General features: G+C 40.7%; 1 protein-coding gene across 4 annotated transcripts in view; it reads left to right on the top strand.

Annotated features, from left to right (window-relative positions):
• The window catches only part of WWP1 (WW domain containing E3 ubiquitin protein ligase 1), a 144985-nt gene that overhangs the window by 12506 nt on the left and 106673 nt on the right, over positions 1-25806 (top strand). For 3 of the 4 annotated variants that reach the window (XM_025001523.2, XM_025001522.2, XM_059893203.1), the window contains one exon: positions 14601-14695. The gene's annotated coding sequence lies outside the window, so the exon portion shown is untranslated. Of the gene's footprint in view, positions 1-14600; positions 14696-25806 lie in introns of those variants that run through there. The other variant, NM_001037463.1, reaches the window with a different exon arrangement.

The raw sequence follows: 25806 nt of genomic DNA, 5'->3' as shown, positions 1-25806 counted from the left end.
TTATTCTGCTGCCTAGGGGGGTATATTTATGAAGCTTTTTTTTTTTTAAGTATTATCTTAAATTGGTTCTGTAGGTTTAGAACCCAAGTTTTAAGATGCTGTTATTTGATTTTTCTTTTAATTGACTTCATGCACCACAGGAATGAGAAACCAGCCTTCTACTGATACTCAGTAGGGTGTAGGGAAAATGACCAACTGCAAACATTTTTCTGCTTGAAAAGCTTTGGTTAAAAAAAAAAAAAAAAAAGCTTTGGTAATTTGCCGTTACAAGCATAATATTGTGTAAGAAACTGAGAAATTGTGCAGATTAGAAACTATGTCATTTGCATTTTGGTGTAGTTTACCTTTGTTGATGGAAATACATTTTAGTATCAATTCTTTTAAAATAGTAAAAGAATTTTTTTTTTAAATTATGTTAGTCAATGTTAGTTGACTTATGTTAGAATAAGGTTCAGTTCAGTTCAGTCGCTCAGTCGTGTCCAACTCTTTACGACCCCATGAATCGCAGCATGCCAGGCCTCCCTGTCCATCACCAACTCCCGGAGTTCACTCAGACTCACATCCATCGAGTCGGTGATGCCATCCAGCCATCTCATCCTCTGTCGTCCCCTTCTCCTCCTGCCCCCAATCCCTCCCAGCATCAGAGTCTTAGTCAATAAGTAAAAATGTTTTCTTTTTTCATGTTTTGTTTTTAGTGTCCTGAAGGAGGGGATGGAGCAGGGCGCGAAGGAAAGATTCGTGTGATAGAAGACACAATAATAGTGTGGAGTCCTGTGTTTTTAAGGACCGTAACTGTTGCCTTGAAAATCAAAACAGTTGCTGCTAAATTTGATGAGTATATTTTCTTCCTCATTAATGTTTTCTAGTAGGTAGAGTACAGACATTTTAATATTCTTTACTTGGAAGTGGAGGAAAACTATTAGTATTTTGGAAAGTTGGTATAAGATACTCGATTATATTTTTAAAAGGTGCGCTTCCCTGGTGGCTCAGAATGTGTAGCATCTGCCTGCAATGCAGGAGATCCCGGTTCGATCCCTGGCTCAGGAAGATCCCCTGGAGAAAGGAATGGCTACCTACTCCAGTATTCCTGCCTGGAGAATTCCCATAGACTTAGGAACCTGGCGGACTACAGTCCATGGGGTCACAAAGAGTTGGATGGGACTGAGTGACTAACACTTTGTTTTAGAGAGCAACATCACCATCTTGTGGCCTTCTAGAAAATTGTTGCCAGAGGTATACTGTGAAAACTACAAGCATCAATTAAGTTGTTCTCTGATGTTGGCCAAGGACTCAGTCAAATTTGTATTCAGTACTTCTTACTATATGTAAGTGGGAGATTGGAGTTAGAAAATAAAATGATTTGTACGGCTTTGATTGCAACTTTGTAAAAATAATCAATATTGGAGGAAAATAACAGTATAAAAATGGAAACAGTTGCAAGTTGAGTTGATGTAAAGATTGTGGATGATTGCTACTCTCTGTTTTCATGAAATAGGCAGTGTTTGTAGTCAAGCAGTTCTGAGCTAGAAAAATCTCCATGTGTTCTGTCCTCCATTTCTGAATTAATAAGATTACAAGGCCAGAGAAGTTCTGATGCCCTGTCTCATTCAGTCATTTAGTGAGACTTTATCTTGAGCAGTGTTGGCTAAGCTGGTGACTCCTAGGAGTATTTTCTACATGAATTTTTATATGTAAAAAATAAAGGAGTGTTTTCTACATGAATTTTTATCCTTTTTTCCTTCATTTTGGAAGTAGTTTTAAAAGGAGAAAAAAAATCAATTTGAGAAGTACTGTGGTTCACTTAAGAGAGCACCTAAGAACTAAATAAAGCTATTTGATTTTACGCCTGTAGTTTACTTAGTTGTTTTTTAAGATTCATTTTGTTGACAGTAAGTATCCAAATATAATTATCTAAATAGTATTAAGCACTCCTGTGTGCCAAGCTTTGAGGGAGGCATGGTGAATAGGCCAGGAGTTCTCTGCACTCTTGGAATTTACAGTCTAGAATGAAGTGAGAAAAATAAAGATATTTGATTAACACAAAAGTTTGAAATCAAAGGTCTTGGGGGAAAATAGCTATAATTTAGGGTAAAGACTGTTTATCATAAAAAAAATATTTATCATGTGTCAAGCACTGCAAAGTGCTTTTGGTATTTTTTTTTCTCAATGTCATTTGTTTATTTTGGAATTTTGCTTTCGTTTTTGCATATGTATACAAATAAGCTTTTGTGGAAGCTCTGAAACATCTCTGTGGACAGTAGTAGATTGGTACAAAAGTAATTGTGGTTTCAGACCGTGAATTGTAAATCGTTTTACTAGGCTCAAACACATCTTTATGAATCAAAATAGGAACTGTTAAAATCAACACATTTTTGCCACTGAGAAGTAAGTTTGTTTATTGTTGTAGCATAAAAATTCGTGCTTCAGGATTTGAGAAACTCTTGGAAAGCATTTTCTGCTTCCTGCTGGTTGTGGAAGCGTTTTACCTGCCAAAAGTTGTTGAGATGCTTGAAGAAGTGGTAAGTTGGTTGGTGAGAGGTCAGGTGAATATGACAGATGAGTCAACACTTCGTGGCCCAGTTCAACTTCTGAAGTGTTGGTTGTGCAGTGTGCAGTCAGACATCCTTGTGGAGAAGAACGGGGCCCTTTCTGTTGGCCAATGCCGGCTGCAGGCGTTGCAGTTTACAGAGCATCTCACTGATTTGCTGAGCATACTTTTCAGAAGGAATGGTTTCGCCAGAATTCAGAAAGCTATAGTGGATCAGACCGGCAGCAGACCAATGACCACTGACCTTTTCTTGGTGCAAGTTTGGCTTTAGGGAGTGCTTTGGAGCTGCTTCTTGGTCTAACCACTGAGCTGGCCATTGCTGGTTGTTGTATAAAATCATTTTTCGTTGCATGTCACAATCCGATGGAGAAATGGTTTGTTGTTGTGTAGAATAAGAGAAGATGACACTTCAAAAATGATGATTTTTTTGATTTTCAGTCAGCTCATGAGGCACCCACTTATTGAGCTTTTTACCTTTCCAGTTTGCTTCAAATGAGGAATGACCGTAGAATGGTCAATGTTGAGTTCTTTGGCAACTTCTCAGGTAGTTGTAAGAGGATCAACTTTTTTTGATGACTGCTGTCATTCGGTTATTGTCCACTTCCGATGACCAGCCACTGTGATCTCCATCTGCAAGGCTCTCATCTCCTTTGCAAAGCTTCTTGAACCACCACTGCACTGTGTGTTTGTAGCAGTTCCTGGGCCAAATGTGTTCATGTTGCAAGTTGCCTGTGCTGTTTTCTGACCCATTTTGAACTCAAATTAAAAAAAAAAAAATCACTCCGATTTGCTTTTTGTCTAACATCATTTCTGTAGTCTAAAATAAATATCAATTAAATGGCAGGTAATAGTCATTAGCAAAAAAAACATAAAGTGAGAAATGAGCATTAAAATGATGTATAACATAACCACATTTACTGAAGAATGTAATCCATTATCAAATGACAAAGTTCAACAATGCAAAACCGCAATTATTTTTGCACCGACGTAATAACAAGTGGTCTGGCTCTTACGGGTTTGCTAGGCTCTTGTAGCTTGGTCTTGGCATCTCACCAGCACTTATAGCATTTCTGTTGGGAAAATCTGTACCATGTTCTAAGTAGCTGTCTTTCCCCCAGACTTTTAGAGTCTGCTTTATGTATGATTTGGGGATTTGCTTATGACTTCTGAATTATTCTGAATAGTTAGGGACAGAAAGTATTGAGTTTCATGAGCTCTTCTCTTGTTAATATATTTTTGGATATTTGAGTATTTAATAAGTCAAATGAACATTTTAGGTAACAATTATCCTCTACTTTTGTATTGAACGTTTTTTAATTGAGACTTTATTGTGGGCTGTCATGTTGGTAAGGTTGCGCATGGACTTGGTACTCAGAATTATCCAGGCCAAGATGGGAGGGGGTACAGGTGGTTTATGGTCCCACCTGTATAGGATTTTCCTTAATATTTTAATTTAAAAGTTTCAGTTCTATGCTATATAAGTATACTGTTTAACATAGCCACTCTTTTTACCATTTCTACAGGTTAAAAATTTCATTCATTGTGAATCTTCATTCAGCACAGGTTTTTTGAGTGTATAGTAAGGGATGAGCAGTGGGCCAGGGGCTGGAATTATAAAGATGAGAATTAGTAAAGAAATTTCCAGTGTAGTGGGGGTAGATAAAGAAAAAACACGGTTACAGTGCTATGTTTGCTTGAGCTGAATCTTGTGGGATGATTAGAAATACGTAGATGAGCAGTAGGAATAATGTGTAGGAAGTCACGGTGCCCAGATGTGTCTGTGAGAAGCACTTGGGGCCCGCTGGCAGAATCCCCTGGCAATTCTGACATGCAGCTCCGTTGAGGAAAGCTGGTAGTGGATTAGAAATGTGTCATTAGTGAGCTTTGGATAAAGAGCTTTCCTTTTTTTTTTGAGAAAACCAGTTATTTTCCCTAGCTGAATTTTAATGAACAGAGGTGGCAGAGACTGTGTATACTTAATGCATCTGAATAACCACAAATATTATAGTTTGTTAGTAGCTAGAACAGACCTGTTTCTCGTCTAGACCCTATGCTCTAAGCAGTTCTGCCATGGCTTTACTTGTAGGCGTGAACTGTGAAGGTGAATTGGAAAGAAAGGAAATCACGCAGGGATGGGTGCTGCTGCCTGCCTTGAGTTCCTTACCTACCACGTCCCTTGTAAAACAGGGATTGTTGTCTGCGTTTATTGACCGTTGTATTCCCCAGTGCCTCAGAGTGCCTCCTTCACCGAGGGAATTGGCAGTTAATCCCCTCCTTAACTTTCCAATATCGGAGATACCTGCATTTTCACCCATTCTTTTCTCTCTCTAGTCTCACTTGTAAGGATTGTGTTTCTGCCTCTGGGTTAAATCTCAGCCAGTGCTTCTCAGAGATCTTGCCTTAGCAGTCATTGTCTTCTCTGTGACGTCAACATTTTCCTGCCTGAAAGCCCATTCAGGTCTCTTCTGTCTTCAAAAACAAAGCTATGTACCCCTCCCTTTAAGACTGCATCTCTTTTCCTTTATTATCACGCATCTGAAGAGGTTTCTGGCTGTTGATTTGCTTCTGAAGCTTGGCCTCTGGGCCTCCCACTCTGTTAAAATTGCCCTTGCTGAGGGTCTGGTGGCATCCCTGTAGTCTAGTAAACTGTTTTCTCTTTTACGGATCTTACTGGAGTACTTGCTGGGCTGAGCCACTCTTCTCCTTCAAATTCTTAAACTTTTGTTTTTTTTCAATTCTGTGCACAGTCCGAATCTACCGTTCCACCTTTCAATATTGCTGTTCGCTAGGTGCTATCTGTACTGCTAATTGTGTGCCAGTGGCCTTTCCTGGGTGAAAGACCACCTGTCGCAGCAGGTGGCTTCCGTTGGTTCTTGAGCTCCTGCTTATGGGATGTCATGTGAACATTTACCTCTAGCATCTATTTTCTGAGCTCTGTCTCAGTTGGTCAGTAATAATTTTGGGGGGCCTTCACTCAGCCAGGCTTTAGCCTGGGTTCTGGGAATGAATGAGATAGAATTTCTGCCCTTGGAGGTAGATACAAGGTTGGAGATAGAAATAAGAGGGTAAAATAACTGAACATAATGAGAATTACTAGGAAAGATAAAATAGGGTGAGGTGGTAGAGTTGAAGGAGCGGGGCTCTTTCTGTGCCTGGGCTAACTGGAGATTCTTTTCGGATGGATTATATTTGAGTGGAGCCCTGAGGCTGAGAAGGTAGCTGAGGGACTGTCAGATGGAGCAGGGGAAACAGAGAAGAGGGGAGGAGAGAGGTATGAGTTGTAGGGGCAGCAGGTCACATGGAGCCAGGTTTGAGTTTGGGTTTAGTGGAGTTAGAATGAGAGACCTTTGGAGAGCAAAAGAGTTTTTGCGATGATCCTGCTTTGGAAAGCTCGCTCTGACCACTGGATCGGGGATGGATGTGAGGGGCATGCAAGCATATGACGTGAGAGGAGGAGTTGAGAGGCGGGGCAGGGAGATCACATGCTGCAGTCTAGGTGAGAAATCATGAAGCTTGGAGAAGAAGGTGGTATTGGAGAGGTGAGAAGTAATCTCTTTTATCCCTGCATCTGATTAGTCCACCAGTTATTATAGATTCTGGACTTACTATCGCTGCTGCTTCCTCTGTTTTTAGTCCCTTTCCAGCCTAGCTCACTGTCAGGCTCCCCTCACAACACTGTTAGAGCAGTTCTTCCAGAGTGGGAGTCCTTCCCTGGTGAAAATGCACTGGTGCTCTGAGGCTTTCTCAGTACTCTTCAGGGGCAGCTTCTTTCTCGCTCCCTTAAGGGCTCATCTCTTGAAACTCACTCTCCACAAACTTCCCTGAGCGGAATCAGTGATGTATTCGCTGTCCATATTGGTGGCCTTCTCTGAGTACAGAAGGCTTGAAAGCACTCTTTCCTCTCGTATGGACAGCCTGACAAAGGAGTCCTGCACTGCTCATCTCCGCTGTTGACCATCTCTCAGAAGCCTTTCCAGACACCTTGTCACTGTCCCATGGAATCTGACTTAGATGCTCCTCTGCTGTTGTTTAGTCACCAGGTTGTGTCTGACTCTCTGTGACCGCGTGGACTATAACACTCCACGCTCCTGTGTCCGTGGGATTTCCCAGGCGAGCATACTGGAGTGGGTTGCCATTGCCTTCTCCAGAGAATCTCCCCAACCCAAGGACTGAACCCACGTCTCCTGCGTGGGCAGGCGGATTCTTTACCTCTGAGTCACTGCTCCTGGGGAAGCCCGCCCTTCCTCTGTATTTCTGCTGCATTCTCTGCACTGCCCTGTCAGCTTGATGCTGCTTATTGCTTTGTCTGTTTTTATGGCGAAATTATAAACTCACTGAGGGCAAAGAGCCTATCAGAGATGAGTTTTGTATTCCTAGTGTCTAACACACTACCTGATAATATGCATTAGTAGATTTATATGCTGAATGACTTAATTCAGAAGTGTTAAAAGATGCCTACTTTGATTATTGATTTGATTATTGATACCTACTTTGATTATCAGATACCTGCTACCTGCTTTGTTTACTGATCAGCTCTGTTCTGTCCCATGGCAAATTGATTGTCTTTTACTGGAAAGGTTAGAGGCCTGAGTCAGGATTTCATAGGGAGCGTATGGAGGCCCAGACCGTGTTTATTGAGTGGATCCCTGTCTGACGGTGCAGAGAGCCGCAAGAGAGAGTGGGTGTGAGGTGGCCATTTGGTCACGGAAGAAGAGGAAGATGTTTCAGCAGAGGGTGAGGTGGCAGCTAAACCGCATGGGTGGAGAAGTGAGCAGGAGGTGAGAAAGGTTGGCTTTTCCTTTGAGAGGTTATTTGATCAAAGCATTTGGTCTTTCTTTTTATTGTCTTCTTGTTTTTTTTAAATAACATAAGCCTCAGATCAATTTGATGGCTGAAAAGACGAGGGTATAAATGGGAGGAGAGAGTATATTTAGGAGGTGAAAAATGTGTAGGTACTCAGTCACTTTGGAAAGGAGAGTAGTCTTCATTTTCAGAGACTCAATACTAGGACAGGGTCTTGCATAATATATTTTTATAAGAATCTCCCTCAGAAATTATTTAAAATATGGTAGATGGGGTGAGTATCTCAGAAGGCTAAAGAGTTGAGTTTAAAAGCAACCTCACTGTTCAGAAAAATTTATTGATAGAATTGCGATAAGCAAGATTATATTTTTTATAAATGCTTTGTCATTGTCTTATATGTAATGTTTTCCTGTGTTATGTGCTTAATAATTTAGTATTTATATATCACTTTGTAATTCACAAAGTGCCGATACAATAGTAATTTCTCCTAAGACATGTGCTGCTGAGAGAGGTTAAGTTACTTGTTGAAGGTTATGTCAGTTTACTTATTAGGCCTTTGTAAGCCAGACTGTTTTCTTAGCCATTTGTCAATATTAACCCATTTAATTCTCTTAATAAATCTATGAGGTAGGTACCATTATTTTATAGGTATAAAAACTGAGGCAGTGTAGGATAAGGAAGCTTGCCAGTAGTGGAACCAGGATTTGAACCTAGACAATCTGGCTGCAGAATTTACTCTCTCAACTACTGTTATGGTGTCTTTTAGTAAATGTGGGTGCAGAAGTTCAAATTCAGACTTGCCTCTGGAAATAGTTCTTGTTTTCAATCATTGTTACTCTCTTCCCCCTACTCCCACCCCCATCGGCCAGACTGAAGGACTGCTATCAGTGAAAGTTTACTTGTTGACAGGATCTGAGTTGGGTTTCTTCTAACATTACTAGATATTGAGAGTTTTATATTAAGTTTGCTGTAAATGTAGTGTTGTTTTTGTTTTTTTACTAACCTCTGACTTGGCATCTGGTCTTATCACTTCATGGGAAATAGATGGGGAAACAGTGGAAACAATGTCAGACTTTATTTTTGGGGGCTCCAAAATTACTGCAGATGGTGATTGCAGCCATGAAATTAAAAGACGCTTACTCCTTGGAAGGAAAGTTATGACCAACCTAGATAGCATATTGAAAAGCAGAGACATTACTTTGCCAACAAAGGTCTGCCTAGTCAAGGCTATGGTTTTTCCAGTAGTCATGTATGGATGTGAGAGTTGGACTGTGAAGAAAGCTGAGCGCCGAAGAATTGATGATTGGTGTTGGAGAAGACTCTTGAGAATCCCTTGGACTGCAAGGAGATCCAACCAGTCCATCCTAAAGGAAGTCAGCCCTGAATATTCACTGGAAGGACTGATGCTGAAACTCCAATACTTTGGCCACCTCATGCGAAGAGTTGACTCATTGGAAAAGACTCTGATGCTGGGAGGGATTGGGGGCAGGAGGAGAAGGGGACGACAGAGGATGAGATAGCTGGATGGCATCACTGACTTGATGGAATGAGTTTGAGTGAACTCTGGGAGTTGGTGTTGGACAGGGAGGCCTGGCGTGCTGCAATTCATGGGGTCACAAAGAGTCGGACACGACTGAGCAACTGAACTGAACTGAACTGACTTGGAAAATGGCAAAACTCAGTATTTCTGTCAGCTCCAAATGGAAATATCTTTGATATTTGATCTCAACTGTCCTTTACTTTTTGTGTGTTATAGTTACTGCTAGCTTAGCCTCTAGTGTGAAGTAAAAGCATTAGTTGCTCAGTCATGTCTGACTCTTTGCAACCCCGTGGATTGTAGCCCTCCATGGCTCCTCCGTCCATGGGATTCTCCAGGCAAGAATCCTGGAGTAGGTTGCCATTCCCTTCTCCAGGGCATCTTCCCCACCCAGGGATCAAACCTAAGTCTCCTGCATTGCAGGCACATTCTTTACTTCCTGGTCTGAGCCACAAGGAAGTACAAAGTCTGTTGTTGATTATTAATTGCTTTTTGGGGAAGGAATTTGCATTCTGTACGGACAGGAAGATCTTGTAAATTTTGCTGACTGGAAGTTTAGTGAGTAAAGATGTAGGAAATAAACTAGGAAATAAATTGCAGGGAATTAATAGGCAGTAGGTATAAGGGTATATGTCCTGATAATTTGAGGAGGCATGAGCTTCCCTGGTGGCTCAGAGGTTAAAGCGTCTGCCTGGAATGCAGGAGACCTGGGTTCGATCCCTGGGTCGGGAAGATTCCCCTGGAGAAGGAAAATGGCAACCCACTCCAGTACTCTTGCCTGGAGAACCCCATGGAGGGAGGAGCCTGGTAGGCTACAGTCCATGGGGTCACAAAGAGTCAGACACAACTGAGCAACTTCACTTTCACTTTTAAGGTTAAATTCAGCGAGGCTTTTGACTGTTACAGCAAGGGAAATGCAGTAACAATACAAGTATTTGAAAATTTGAGAAAGGAAAAGAAATTTTTATTAATTAGGTAACTGATTGAGTAGATTGATTACACAGAGTGAGTTGAGAGCATGGTGGTCACATAGTGTGAAAATCTGAAACTGGGTGGAGATAAATAATAAGAGTTGGATATTAATACAGACTTAGGAAATTTGACATTTTGAGGATAAATACATTTTCCTCATTAAAAAAAAACACCTCCTGTGTTCGTCCTATAAACTGGCATGTATTGGGCACTAAAATAAACTTTGAAGTTTACTGCAAGTACAGAAAGGTGGAAGCAGATGCAGAAAGGTAGAAGAGAGAAAGTTGTGATTATTAGATCCTATGATTAAATAGGCACTTTTAGATTAAAAACAAAACAAAACACCCAGACTACAGTTGGAGGATAAAAAGTTCCTGTGGATGCTGGTCTTCGTTAGTCCATTGTCTGGCAGATACTGCAAGTGCTCTTCAAGTCACTGGAGTTACATGAGTCAAAAGCGTTATTTTCACTCAGTGGCACTTGCAGATGTGATCAGGAGGGTGAAATTCCTGTGTTTTGCTTTTAAAGGATTAGTCAGTGAAGTTTATACAGAGGTTAGTGTGGACAAGTAAATTTTTAAGAAATCTTCTAGGTTCTATCCCAAATAATTAAAAGTACACATTGAGACCTCAGCACCAAGTTTATTTGAAGGTAGAGGAGAAGGCACAGTGGTTGAGGGCTCCTGGGAAGAAAGCCCTGTAGGAAATAGAGAAGAAATGCGGACACAGACATAGAGAACAGACTTATGGACACAGGGTGACGGAGGAAGGAGAGGGAGGGACGTATGGAGAGAGTAACTTAGACACAAACATTGCCACATGTAAAACAGATAGCCCATGGGAATTTGCTCTAGGACTCCAGGATCGCGGGGCTCGGTCACAATTGAGAGTGGTGGGATGGGGAGGGAGGTTCCTGAAGGAGGGGACATACAGGTACCATGTTGATATTTGGCAGAAACCAAGGCTGTAAAGCAATTATCCTTCAATTAAAAATAAGTAAATTTTTAAAAATTAAAATTCAACCCAATAAAAAGAGAATAATGTTAATGTTGCAGTGTTAAATCTGAAATGGTTGTACTTAGCCTGTTTCCTTGAGATGGGAATGTGAATGTGTAACTGGGAAGTGCTATGCAGACATAGGTAGAGGTGCTCTCGGCCGGCGGAGAGCTGGGGGTCTGAGGGGCTCGAGTTCCGTGGACAGGACACAGCTCCTGGAGCCCGGCACGGGGTCGCCCCTGCCTTCGGTGAGATGGAAGGGGGCGAGACCCAGGGTTGGTGCAGATGCCGAGGCTGGAGCGAGGGCGGCGACCTCAAGTGGGGAGGAGGCGTAGGACTGTGTTCAGAGGCCGCTCGGGAAAGCGGAAGTAATCTCGGAATCGTAGGAGACCATGGTGGTGATCATTCGGAGAGTTCGATAAAAGGGAACGATTCTGAAGTTGAAAGGAACTGGGTACTGAGAAGGGTTTTCCTCCTTCCTCTCCCCTTCTGCCCACGTGCAGTCACCTGGGCTTTGAAACTGAAGCCTCGTAATATGTAGTCCAGATAAAATGGATCTTTCCTTTCTGAATATTTCGGTCCTACAGAGACTGTAAAATTTAACAGAAGTGTGCTTTATTATATCAGGATTCTAGTGAAATATTCTTGAGATACATCCAAAAGCTATCTCGGCAGTTAGAGCCATTGCATTGTTTTCTAAGGTTACCCTTTAGGGTCCCCATGTACCCAGGACTGAGACGTTCCCAAGAAGCAGGACTCAGCCTGGATGGTCTGTCTTTATCTTTGCCACATTCATTGAGTTTTAAATTTTAATTCATTGTTAAAATTCATTGAGTTTTAAATTTTAAATTTTGTTGCCTAAATGGCTTTTTAACCTTTCAAGTTCCGTGTCCATTGGACTAACTTTCTTTATCAGCTGATATGTACCATCCTGTCTTGTTGCTGGGATGTCACCTGTGTATTAATGTCCTCAAACTAGAGTACCAGTGTGGAAACGGGAACCACTTTTGTGTCCTTGCCATACCCACTTTAATAGACTAGGCAGTCACTAAGTATATTTATTAATTGATCCAGGCAGATGGATACATGATGATATTTCTCTGCCTTTTCTAATCTGTAATGCTGTGCATAGTATGCAAAATGAATCAGATCTGTTGGATTTTTTTAAAAAAAAATTTGCTTCTGACTCAAGAATGACATCTTAAAGTAAGCAGGCAATTAAGATCAAGACAGTATGGTACTGGCACAAAGACAGAAATATTGATCAATGGAACAAAATAGAAAGCCCAGAGATAAATCCACGCACATATGGACACCTTATCTTTGACAAAGGAGGCAAGAATATACAATGGATTAAAGATAATCTCTTTAACAAGTGGTGCCGGGAAAACTGGTCAACCACTTGTAAAAGAATGAAACTAGAACACTTCCTAACACCATACACAAAAATAAACTCAAAATGGATTAAAGATCTCAACGTAAGACCAGAAACTATAAAACTCCTAGAGGAGAACATAGGCAAAACACTCTCCGACATACATCACAGCAGGATCCTCTATGACCCACCTCCCAGAATATTGGAAATAAAAGCAAAAATAAACAAGTGGGACCTAATTAAACTTAAAAGCTTCTGCACAACAAAGGAAACTATTAGCAAGGTGAAAAGGCAGCCTTCAGAATGGGAGAAAACAACAGCAAATGAAGCAACTGACAAACAACTAACCTCAAAAATATACAAGCAACTCCTACAGCTCAACTCCAGAAAAATAAATGACCCAATCAAAAAATGGGCCAAAGAACTAAATAGACATTTCTCCAAAGAAGATATACAGATGGCTAACAAACACATGAAAAGATGCTCAGCATCACTCATTATCAGAGAAATGCAAATCAAAACCACTATGAGGTACCATTTCACGCCAGTCAGAATGGCTGCGATCCAAAAGTCTACTAGCAATAAATGCTGGAGAGGGTGTGGAGAAAAGGGAACTCTCTTACACTGTTGGTGGGAATGCAAACTAGTACAGCCACTATGGAGAACAATGTGGAGATTCCTTAAAAAACTGGAAATAGAACTGCCTTATGATCCAGCAATCCCACTGCTGGGCATACACACTGAGGAAACCAGAAGGGAAAGAGACACGTGTACCCCAATGTTCATCGCAGCACTGTTTATAATAGCCAGGACATGGAAGCAACCTAGATGCCCATCAGCAGATGAATGGATAAGAAAGCTGTGGTACATATACACAATGGAATATTACTCAACCATTATAAAGAATACATTTGAATCAGTTCTAATGAGGTGGATGAAACTGGAACCTATTATACAGAGTGAAGTAAGCCAGAAAGAAAAACACCAATACAGTATACTAACACATATATATGGAATTTAGAAAGATGGTAACAATAACCCTGTGTACGAGACAGCAAAAGAGACACTGATGTATAGATTAGTCTTATGGGCTCTGTGGGAGAGGGAGAGGGTGGGGAGATTTGGGAGAATGGCATTGAAACATGTATAATATCATGTATGAAACAAGTCGCCAGTCCAGGTTCGATGCACGATACTGGATGCTTGGGGCTGGTGCACTGGGACGACCCAGAGGGAGGGTATGGGGAAGGAGGAGGGAGGAGGGTTCAGGATGGGGAACACCAAGGAGTATACCTGTGGCGGATTCATTTCAATATTTGGCAAAACTAATACAATATTGTAAAGTTTAAAAATAAAATTAAAAAAAAATTAAAATTAAAAAAAAATTAAAATAAAAAGTTAAAAAAAAAGATATATTTTCTGAGTGAGGCATTGATAGGTCTGTAACCTTGGAGGACTGGAAATGTCATTTATTATCTACATTCAGGACTCTCGCTGTTCTTGGCAGTTGAATAGTAATGAGCTCTTATACAACTCTGTGATATTTTTAAAGGATTGAACTGGACGTAATCAGCTTTGTTATGACCTAAATTAATTTGGACGAGTAACCAGTTCACTCAAAAGTTTGTTAAAACTCAGACTTTGTTTTTTCCTTTTGCCACGCCTGGTCACACAGCTGTTTCAGTGGCAGAATTGGAAATGAAATTCAAATAGTCTGACTGCAGAATTGGCCCTTGAAAACTCTGTGGCATGTTGTCTTCCACAATTCGTTCCTCTTCTGTTCTCTGTCCTGGTTATGGCTCCGTTGTCCACCCAGATAACGAAGTGGGACATTTTAGTTGTGTGGAATCCTCCTCCTTCTAAGACTCAGCTATCCATAATCATCTGTCAGAGATCTTACATGTATGCTGAGCTTTCTCCTTCTCATACCCAGTGCTGTGGTTCAGATAAACTTGTTACTTTAAATCTGGACCCATTTCTACCGAAGTATTCTTCTAAAATGCAGTTCTTGCTATGGAAACCTATCAGTGTTACCTTCAGGATAAGCTTTAAACTTTAAACTACTGTGCTTTGTTTACTTTGGATACCATATGAACTATCCCATAGGGTTCTTTATGGTTTAGATTACTGTCTGCCTGTGGGCCTCCTCCCTTTGCACCAGTCTTACAACAGTTTTCTGAATGCTCCATATTTTCTGTGATTCGTTATTGAAGAATTGCACTCTAACACAGTTTATTCGAAGGTTTCTTTCTCTGTGAACCTCTTCCTGACTGAATTACCCACTTTCTCTCATGTGCCCCAGATGTAGTGGTTGCCATTTTGCATCTGTTTTAGTAACTGTCACACTGAAAGCCGCTTATCTTTTTATAGGTTGTCTCCTCACTAGACTATGAGCTCCGTGGAAGAAGGAATCGTGTCTTACTCATCTTTATATCTCCAGTGTCTAGAACAGTTCCTGGTACAAAGTAAGTGATTAACTAAGACTGTATTTAGCAGTTAAACTCCAGACATGTTGATAGTTAAGTATACCTATGTAGACTGAGAATGTATTGTCATAAAAAATATGGTTGTGGACTTTTAACACTTCTGAGCCACAGTTTTCTCATCTATAAGATGGAAATAGTACCTCCCTACTCATACAGTGTCACTGTAATGCTCATATTAAAGAATATATATATAGGTACAGAAGCAACCTAAGTGTCCATCAGCAGGTAAGTGGATTAAGATGTTATGATGTGTGTGTGCGTATATGTGTACAGTGGGGTATACATTTTAAGTGGCCAGAAAAAGGAATGAAATTTTGCCATTTGTATCAACAGATGAACTTGGAGGGTATCATGCTCAGTGAAATAAGTCAGACAAAGGCATACTGTATATCACTTATATGTGGAATCTAAAAAAGCAACCAACTAGTGAATGTAACAGAAAAGAAAGACTCAGAGATACAGAGAATGAATTAGTGGTTACTGGTGTTGACAGGCAAGGAGGAGGGGTAATATAAGGATAGGAGATTAAGAGGTATCAACTATTATGTGTAAAATAAGCTACACAGATGTATCTGTACACTTGGGAATACAGCCACTATTTTAAAATGATTATAAATGGAGTATAATCTTTAAAAATTATGAAACTATACTGTACATCTATAACTTACATAATATTGCACATCAGCTATACTTCAATAAAAAATTCATTATCACATTAAAAAGTCAGGTATGTAGCAGTACTTTCAGAGAAGGCAATGGCATCGCACTCCAGTCCTCTTGCCTGGAAAATCCCATGGGCGGAGGAGCCTGGTAGGCTGCAGTCTGTGGGGTTGCTAAGAGTCAGACACGACTGAGTGACTTCACTTTCACTTTTCACTTTCATGCATTGGAGAAGGAAATGGCAACCCACTCCAGTGTTCTTGCCTGGAGAACCCCAGGGACGGGGGAGCCTGGTGGGCTGCCGTGAAATGACTTAGCAGTAGCAGTGGCAGCAGCAGTACTTTACGTGTATTTTAAGTGCGTGCCTGCTAAGTCACTTCAGTTGTGTTTGACTCTTTGCGACCTTATGGACTGTAGCCCGCCAGGCTCCTCTGTCCGTGGGATTCTCCAGCAAGAATACTGGAGTGGGTTGCCATCCCCTCCTCCAGGGGATCTTCCTGACCCAGGGATCAAAACTTTGTCTCTTAGGTCTCCTGCATTGCCAGGCACATACCAGGCATTTACCACTAGCACCCCCTGGGAAGCCCTTAAGTGCCATGCAACTTTGTTATTAAACGAAATATGAAAGCTAAGTGTTGAAGTAGATGATTTTGTTTGCTGTATATCTTGCCTGTTAAGGCAAAGTAGTACTATTTTTGAACCATTTTTATCACTTGCAGTTTAAATTTTCAGTTACTGGTGACTAGAGGCATGTACTCTAGCGTCTGAGGACTGGTCTGTATAGAACAAAGGGAGTAATAGCTCGGGGGTGGAAATATGGGAACAGAAAAAGTTTTAAGCAGTTAGCACGAACAGTCTTTTGCCTAGTTGGCAGTTTCATAGTCTGCACAGCGTTTTAAACTTTACAATTCTTTTTAAGTAACTCTTCCTCAGTCTTTATCCTCAGCAGTGACCTTTTGGTCTAATTCACTAATAAAGTCCCTCAATTTTCTTTTAATCTACCTCCAGATTAATTCATATCTTCACTTATCCTTCGATCCCTCATTTACTGTTCAGGGGAAGAAGTACTTCCTTTTCTTGGAAGACATCTGTGGGAACGTTGTGGCTTTTCTTTGTTTGGCTTATCAGGCTGCAGGCGTACTCCCTACCTCATCTGATGAATTGATGATCGACACTTTTCTATGTCTACTTCCTTGTCATCATGTATTTTTTACACTTTTTAAAATTCTGTAATTTGAACATGCCAGTTCTGGATTGTATTAATATGCAGAAGTTAATAATAAAAGCAAACCTTTGGGAACCAGTTACTCTGCTCAGAACTGGGTCAGTACCAACACAGTTAAAGAGGTACCTGTGAGTACCTCTGTTACCTACATTCCCTGCCCTGCCGCAACCCCTGAAGTAATTGCCATTTTCAATTTATTTTTAATTATATTTAAAAAAAAATAGTATTACCACAGATATGTTTCTTTATTTTGAATTTAATGTTATGTTTAGAGTCTTTTTAAAGCTTGCACAAATGATGTTTTAAGAAAAGTCTAGTTTATAAACAGATCTTTATATTTCAATGAAAATATCCAAGCATCATAAAAGAATGATAGAAAAGGCTCAGTGCATATTCAAATTTATAACAAGAAATTAACCATGGAGAAATATTTTTGTACAATGTGGATATTGCTGTACCATATATAAAAGAAAGCTCCTTAGAGTGCAGAAGTGTAGCCAGATGTATCTCCACACTGTGGTTTCTTGAATTTGTGAAGAATGTTTCAGTTAGATTCATAGCGTCCTCCTTGAAGAGTGGTGACTGTCCTTTGCTTGCCCTTTGCACCTCAGCAGTTCTTCGGTGGGCCTCATTCAGTTGTTCATACTGATCACGTAAGCTTTTGAGACACAGGATCCACAGTGTTCCCATGTTTCTGGATTGTTTTCTTTTTTTCTGTTGTGTAATTGTAGCATTTTCAGAAGAAGTACATAGCAAAAGATGAGGCTATGGTAACTGCCAAAAGAATTCATTTCTTCTTTGTCGTTAAGAATTGGAAGTCTTCCTTGATGCTCAGTGTAGAACATTAAGTCTTGGAGGTGGGACTCAGTGAAAGAAAGATGTTACTACTTTGAACTCCTTTTTGTCTGTTTTCATTTACTATTCCGTTTTCTAAGATCCATTCATGTTGTTGCCTACAGCTATAGTTCATTCATTCTCACTACTGTATAATGTTCCATTGTGTATTAGCCTAATTCTTTTAACCATTTTTCTGCCAGTGAACATTTGAGCATATTGGTGATGGCTTTTATTATGAAGAATGCTTAAATTTGGAATGAGTATCTGTGCAAAATTTTTGTAGTATGTACCTAGAATTGTTTGTTAAGGACATGCAAATGATCAACTTTATAAAATAATGCCAAGTTGTTTTCCAACAAGTTTACCAAATTTAATACCTACCAGCAGTTTAAGCTTTGCCAGTTTAAACAACTAGCAGCAGTGTGTAAAGAGTCACCACTGCCCCACCTTTTTTTCTTTGCATTATTTAGGTCAAAATTCCTAGTCTTTACCATTCTTGTGAGTTTGAAAATAGCATCTCTTGTGGTCTTAACTAGTATTTCTCTGATGAATAATTGAGATTCTGTATTTCTTAAAAATACTTCTTGGCCAGACAAGTTTCCATGTCTATAAAATTTCTATTCAGTTTGTTTTCTTTTCCCCACATTTGCTTACTTTTTTTTTTTTTTCAATTTTTTTGTCAAGGTTCTTACATAGTTTAATTACTAACATTTATTCAGTTTTACATTTTGTAAATATCTCCCAGTTTGTGGCTTGTCTTTTAGTTGTTTGTTTTTAATGATGTGTTATGCTAAATAGAAGTTCTCAGTTTCCACACAGTCAAAATATTCATTCTTTTCTTCTTTGGTTAGTATGCTTAAGAAATCTTTCTTTTTGGGAGGATGCAAAACAATAGTATAATTTCTTTTAAAACTTTGTCTTTCATACTAATATCACTAGTCCATCTTGAATTGATTTTGTATATAATGTGAGGTAGGAATCCAGTCTAATTCTTCCAATGTAGATAATATCAGGACCATTTAATTGTCCCTCCTTTCTCACAGTTCTGCATTGCTACATCTGTTGTATTAGTATGTCCTTAGATATGTAGGTCTTTTGGGAAATTTTATTTTTTACTTTTTATTTTGTGTTGAAGGATACCAAATTAACAATGTTGGGATAGTTTCAGGTGGACAGCAGTGGGACTCAGCCACACGTATACATGTGTGCATTCTCTTGTGGGCCTCTTTATGTTGTTTCACTTTATTTGCTGTTGTTTTTATTCAGTCGCTAAGTTGTGTCCAACTCTTTGCAACCCCATGGACTGCAGCATGCCAAGCGTGCCTGTCCTGCACTAACTCCCGGGGTTTGCTCAAACTCATGTCCATTGAATTAGTGATGCTGTCTAACTCTTTTATGCTCTGACATGAACTTCTCCTCTTGCCTTCAATCTTTCTCAGCATCAGAGTCTTTTCCAGTGAGTCAGTTCTTCACATCAGGTGGCCAAAGTATTGGAGCTTCAGCTTGCATCAGTCCTTCCAGTGAATATACAGGACTGATTTTCTTTAGGATTGACTGGCTTGATCTCCTCACAGTCCAAGGGACTCTGAAGAGTCTTTTACAGCACCACAGTTCAAAAGCATCACTTCTTCAGTGCTCAGCCTTCTTTATGGTCCTACTGTCACATCTGTACATGGTTACTGGAAAAACCACAGCCTTGACTCTGTGGACCTTTGTCAGCAAAGTGATGTCTTTGCTTTTAATATGCTATATAGGTTTGTCATAGCCTTCCTTTTCTCCAGACAAGAATCCCAGAGTGGGTAGCCATACCCTTCTCCAGGGGATCTTCGCAACCCAGGCATCCAACCCAGGTCTCCTACATTGCAGGCGGATTCTTTACTTCCTGAGCCACTAGGGAAGACCCTCCAAGGAGCAAGCGTCTTTTAATTTCAAGGCTGCAGTCACCATCAGCAGTGATCTGGGAACCCAAGAAAATGAAATCTGTCATTGTTTCCACCTTTTCCTTCTTCTATTTGCCATGAAGTGATGGGACAGGATGCTATGATCTTAGTTTTTTGAATGTTCAGTTTTAAGTCAGCGTTTTCAGTCTCCTCTTTCACTTTCATCAAGGGGCCTTTAGTTCCTCTTCACTTTCTGCTGTTAGAGTGGTATCATCTTCATATCTGAGGTTTTGATATTTCTGTCACCAATCCTGATTCCAGCTTGTGCTTCATCCAGCCCAGCATTTCACATGATGTCCTCTGCATAGAAGTTAAATAAGCAGAGTGACAGTATATAGCCTTGACATACTCCTTTCCCAATTTTGAACCAGTCAGTTGTTCCATGTAAGGTTCTAAATGTTGCTTCCTGACCTGCATACATGCTTCTCAGGAGACAGGTAGGATGGTCTAGTATTCCCATCTCTTGAAGAATTTTTCACAGTTTGTTGTGATTCATATAGTCATTGAAACAAATATTTTTTGGAATTCCCTTGCTTTCTCTATTATCCTACAAATTTTGTTAATTTGATCTCTGGTTCCTCTGCCCTTTCTAAACCCAACTTGTACTTCTGGAGTTCTCAATTCATGTATTACTGAAGCCTAGTTTGAAGGATTTTGAGCATAACCTTACTAGCATGTGAAAAGAGTGCAATTGTATAGTTTGAACATTCTTTAGCATTGCCCGTCTTTGCAACTGGAATGAAAACTGATCTTTTTCAGTCCTGTGGCCACTGGTGAGTTTTCCAAATTTTCTGGCATATTGAGTGCAGCACTTTCACAGCATATTCTTTTAGGATTTGGAATAGCTCAGCTAGAATTCCATCACCTCTACTAGCTTTGTTTGTAGTGGTGCTTCCTAAGGGCCACTTGATTTTACACTTCAGGATGCTGGCTCTTGGTAAGTGACCACACTATCATGGTTATTCAGATCATTATGATCTTTTTTGTATAATTCTTGTGTGTACTCTTGCCACCTCCTCTTAATCTCTTCTGCTTCTGTTAGGTCCTTACCGTTTCTGTCTTTTATTGAACCTGTCTTTGCATGAAATGTTCCCTTGATATCGCCAATTTTCTTGAAGAGATCTCTAGACTTTTCCCATTTTATTGTTTGCCTCTACTTCTTTGCATTGTTCATTGAAGAAGGTCTTATCTTCCCTTGTTATTCTCTGGAACTTTGTATTCAGTTGGTTATATCTTTCCGTTTCTCCTTTGCTTTTCACTTTTCTTTTCTCAGCTATTTGCAAAGCCTCTTCAGACAACCACTTTGCCTTCTTGCATTTCTTTTTCTTTGGAATGGTTGTGGTAACTGCCTCCTGTGCAGTGTCACAAACCTCTGTCCATAGTTCTTCAGGCACTCTGTCTACCTGATCTAATCTCTTGAATCTATTTATCACCTCTACTGTATACTCATAAAGGATTTTATTCAGGGCATACCTGAATGGCCTAGTGGCTTTCCCTACTTTCTTCAATTTAAGTCTGAATTTTGTAATAAAGAGTTCATGATGTGAGCCACTGTTAGCTCCAGGTCTTGTTTTTGCTGACTGTATAGAATTTTTCCATCTTTGGCTGCAAAGTACAAAATCAATCTGATTTCAGTATTGACCATTTGGTGGTGTCCATGTGTAGAGTTGTCTTTTGTGTTGTTGAAAGAGGGTGTTGGCTATGATCAGTGAGTTCTGTTGGCAAAACTCTATTAGCCTTTGCCCTGCTTCATTTTGTACTACAAGGCCAAACTTGCCCATTACTCGAGCTATCTCTTGACATCCTACTTTTGCATTCCAATCCCCTATGCTAAAAAGGACATCTTTTTTGGTGTTAGTTCTAGAAGGTCTTGTAGGTCTTCATAGAACCAGTCAACTTCAGCTTCTTGGGCATTAGAGGTTGGGGCAGAGACTTGGATGGCTGTGATGGTGAATGGTTTGCCCCCTGCTCTTCCCCTGTAGCATATTGGACACCTTCCAACGTGTTGGGCTTATCTTCCACTTGTCACATCTTTATGCCTTTTCATATTGTTCATGCGTTCTTGTGGCAGGAATACTGCACTGTGTGGTTCATAGCTTCGTTGAGTCACACGAGCTCCTTCACCACAGCCAGGCTGCGATCCATGAGGCTGCCATTGTATTTACCCTTCACCAAGTCTTGCCAGACATTTATTTGTTTTAATATTTTCTAAGAACTGTGACTTTGTTGATATTCTCTGTTACTTTTTTTTAACTTCATTAGTTTGTTTTTTTATTAACTTTTGCTTTCTTAGGGTTTACTGATTACTATCTTTCTAATTTAACAGATTGTCCTGTTAACTCATTTATTTTCAGCCTTTCTTCTTTTCCTAGGACAAGTCATTAAGGCTATAGATTTGCCTCAAACTGTAACATTTACTGTATTCCAAAAATGTTTGTAATTAAGTTACATTCATTTTTTAGTGTTTTTTTGGAAGCCTTATGTGCTGCAATCCATGGGGTCACAAAGAGTCGGACACAACTTCACAGCTAAACAACAAAACATTTTTATTTTTTGAAATTGTATTCAGTTATTTATGTTTGGTTGAGCTGGGTCTTCATTGCCACTCAAGAGCTTTGTCTAGTTGCAGTGAGCAGGGGTTTTGCTCTTGTTGAGACGTGGGGGCTTCTCGTTGCGCTGGCTTAACTTGTTACAGAGTACGTGCCCTAGGGCAGGAGGCTTCAGTACTTCTGGCTCGAGGTTTCTACAGCACAGGCTCAGAACTTGTGCCCTGTGGGCTCAGTTGCTCCTGATGTGTGGAATCTTTCCAGACTGGGGACCTCACCTGTGTCCTCTGCATTGGCAAGTGGACTCACAACCCCTCTTCCCAGGGAGTCTAGTTTTTAGTATTTTTAGAAAAATTTCCATTACCATTTCTGATGACTCATGCAATATTTAGAAGTGTTATTATTTTCTATTTGTATTTTAAAAATTAATCTTTTATTACTGATTTTTAACTTAACTGCATTTTGATCAGCACCCAGGAACAAAATTATACATATTCTTTGAAATTTAGTGACATTTTCATTACCTCCCAACATATGTATTGTTTTTCTATATGTCCCATGTATTCTTGAGAAGCCGAGAAGGCAATGGCACCCCACTCCAGTACTCTTGCTGGAAAATCCCATGGATGGAGGAGCCTGGTAGGCTGCAGTTCATGGGGTCGCTGACTGAGTGACTTCACTTTCACTTTTCACTTTTATGCATTGGAGAAGGAAATGGCAGCCCACTCCAGTGTTCTTGCCTGGAGAATCCCAGGGACGGCGGAGCCTGGTGGGTTGCCGGCTATGGGGTCGCACAGAGTCGGACACGACTGAAGCGACTTAGCAGCAGCAGCAGCAGCATCCTTGAGAAGAATGTTTGTTTTCTAACACTTATTAGGTTCTGTTCATTAAATTCTTGTTCATCATTTTTTGATTCACTTGATCTATAGAAAATTAGTGTGTGTTGAAATCACCCGAATCAGTGGTCAGTTGGTCAGTTTCTTCCTGTAGTTCTAACAATCTTTACAGGCTTTTATCCTCCTGGGAGATTGTGAATTATTATTATTATTATTTTTTTTTTGCCTTGTCTGGATAGAGATTTGATTTGCTTAGAAATGTTTCAGGGTAGAGAGAGGCTAGGAGAAAGCACAGGGTGTAGAATTCTCTTTTTAATTTTCACTGTCAACTGGGAAAGCAGTGTACTCACAGTACTGAAACTTAGAAGCTGCGTTCTTCAGGTTCCTTTGGGTTCTCAGATGCAAGTTAGAGCTCTTGATCCTTTTTGTTCTGTCTCCTCTCGGGCTTCTTCCATTTGTCCTTATTACTTCATCTCTTGGTCCATGCTGGTGTTCCCACTTTCGACCTTTTGGGGCACTCACCACATCTGCCTTATTTTCATCTTTCCAGGTTGATTGATCCTTGCTGAGATGGTTGAACTGGAGTGGCATCTCCCCATCATTTGTAGGGGACTGCTGCTCTGTGTTTGAACTGAGATCAACAGAGGATTAGCACTTCACTTCACCTAAGCATTCTCTCGATAGAGGGGCCAGCATTTCCTCTGGTAGCTCATCAGGTTTTGGAGGCTTAGAAGTTGGAGAGTGACAGTCTTTTGGTTTTACTGAGTATTTCGTCTTTTTTCCAGAGAGGTCTCACTCTGTTTCACACACCCTGATCTGACTTCTGGTGGATACGGCAAGGTCCCAGTCCAAGGTGACTCACTTCCTGTTCTCGACCATCACTGTTCTTGAAATTCTTTACTTTGCCAGTTTTGGTGTCCCTCCGAGGCTGTCACTGCAGTTGGAGATCAAACCAGTCCGTCCTAAAGAAAATCAGTCCTGAGTGTTCATTGGAAAGACTGATGCTGAAGCTAAAGCTCCAGTACTTCAGCCACCTGATGCAAAGAGCCAACTCATTGGAAAAGACCCTGTTGATGCTGGGAAAGATTGAGGGCAGGAGGAGAAGGGGACAACAGAGGATGAGATGGTTGGATGGCATCACCAACTTGATGGACATGAGTTTGAGCAAGCTCCGGGAGAGGGTGAAGGACAGAGAAGCCTGGCGTGCTGCAGACCATGGGGTTGCAAAGAGTCGGACACGACTGAGCGACTGAACAGCAAGCTGATGCTGCCATTTCTCCCGTTCCTTCTGTAGCTGCTCTTCTGCTTGTTCTCTCACAACTGGGGCATCAGGCTGAGCTTTGCTGCTCCAAAGATAGAAGCTGCCTGAAAGCTAGATAAGGAGATACAAGCAGAGGAGACATCTGTTAGGAGTACTCTGAGGCTTTAAATGCAGTTTGGGTCTCTGGAAGGGTCCTCTTGTCGTCATACCTATAACATCTTGAGAGCAGTTGTCTTTGGTGCTCCGCGACTGAACGTCCTATCTATAGAGCTTCACAGTCATTGTCCTCTTGTACCCGCTACAGCTTGCCTTTTTCCACTGTTTATCCTGAAGTCATGGCCTCTGTCACGGCCTCTGCTGCCTTAGTCATGACAGCAGTCGTGGGCTCCATAGCGATCATGTTGTTTGCCTTCAAAGCTCTCTTCACCTCTTCTAGGTGAATAGGCAAATCCAGGCCGTCTGTGCAGGACAGCTTCTCTGGTCCGTATTTGTTTTGTGAAAATTCTGATTTCTTTTTCAGTGAAAAGAACCACCATCCTTATCCCTGTCCTGTCCTTGATTAGCAGTGTTCCCTGGAATTCTGTTGTCTAGAGATTCTTTACTGAGGCTCTGGATGCTGAACAGGGACTCCAGGTTCTCAAACTGAGCATAATGAAAACCTTTCAACCTCCCTGCATTACTGGATTCTCATGGTAAATGCTCGGTGCTGATAACTCGCTAAAGAATTCCTGAGTGGAGACTCCTGCCTCTCACAAATTGGGCTCCCTAGAAAGACAGTGTAGGGTGGCAGATGGGGAAGTGGCCCTGTTCCCAGCAGCCTGCTGAGCGGTGGGCAGGATGGAGCAGTCAGTCTCAGGTGCTGTGACGTGCTGTCATCGTAACTGTGCCAAGTGGTTGAAACAGCTGCCAGATAGTCTGTTTCGGGGTCGCAGATGCTGTTTCTACCATGCTATACCATTCCTCAACCCGGAAGTCTGTTAGGGACTGCCCATCCTTTTTGGCTGAGATCACTTTGTTGGGCTGGGAGAAGGAACCAAAGCTAGGCTATTTTTTTTTTTTTTTAAAGCATGCAAATTTGGAGTTCTCTATCTGCTTACTTAGATTGAATCTTGTATCATTTTCTTTGTTTTCCCTAATAATGCTCTTTTTCTGCTATTATAACTCAGCCCAGCTTTCCTTTTGTTTGTATTTGCCTAATACGTCCTTTTCCATATTTTTGCTTCCATGCTGTCAGCATCTTTATTTTATGGGCATCTCTCATCTTACTCTTGAATTTCCTGTTACTATGATTATTTCTATATTTGCACTCTCTTTCTTTTGCTTTCTGATAATGCTGGTCGTTTATGCCTTTTTTTTTTCCTTTTCTAGCCGTTTTTTGGGAATTGAGTTTTTTTTTTTTTTAATTGTATTCTCTTCTACTCTGCTGGTTTGGAAATTACACTCCTATTTCTGTTCTTCTGTGGTTACCCTTGAAATCCTGCTGGGAATGCTATGTAGTCCAGAGTTAAGCCAGAGCACAGGCCCTCTGCCGGGTGATGCAGAGAGTTGACCTCGTCAGTCCCTGTCCTCTCACTCCCTGCCCAGCCCCTCCACTCTGTGCTTCTGTATTTTAATGGTTTATTCTGGTTTTATTTACATACCGTAATAAGATGTCACTGTTGTTATTTTATTGGCAGTGTTTATCTAGATGTACTTGTATGCTGACCAGTTTCTTTACTCATCTTTCCCTTCCTGCATCTCAGAGCACCCTCCTGTGTAATTTTATTCTTTTTTGGAAAATGTGTC

Source organism: Bos taurus, chromosome 14 (assembly GCF_002263795.3).
Source record: "Bos taurus isolate L1 Dominette 01449 registration number 42190680 breed Hereford chromosome 14, ARS-UCD2.0, whole genome shotgun sequence".
Taxonomy (NCBI): domain Eukaryota; kingdom Metazoa; phylum Chordata; class Mammalia; order Artiodactyla; family Bovidae; genus Bos; species Bos taurus.
The sequence above is the reverse complement of the archived record's forward strand: the minus strand, read 5'-3'. Positions and strand labels throughout refer to the sequence as shown.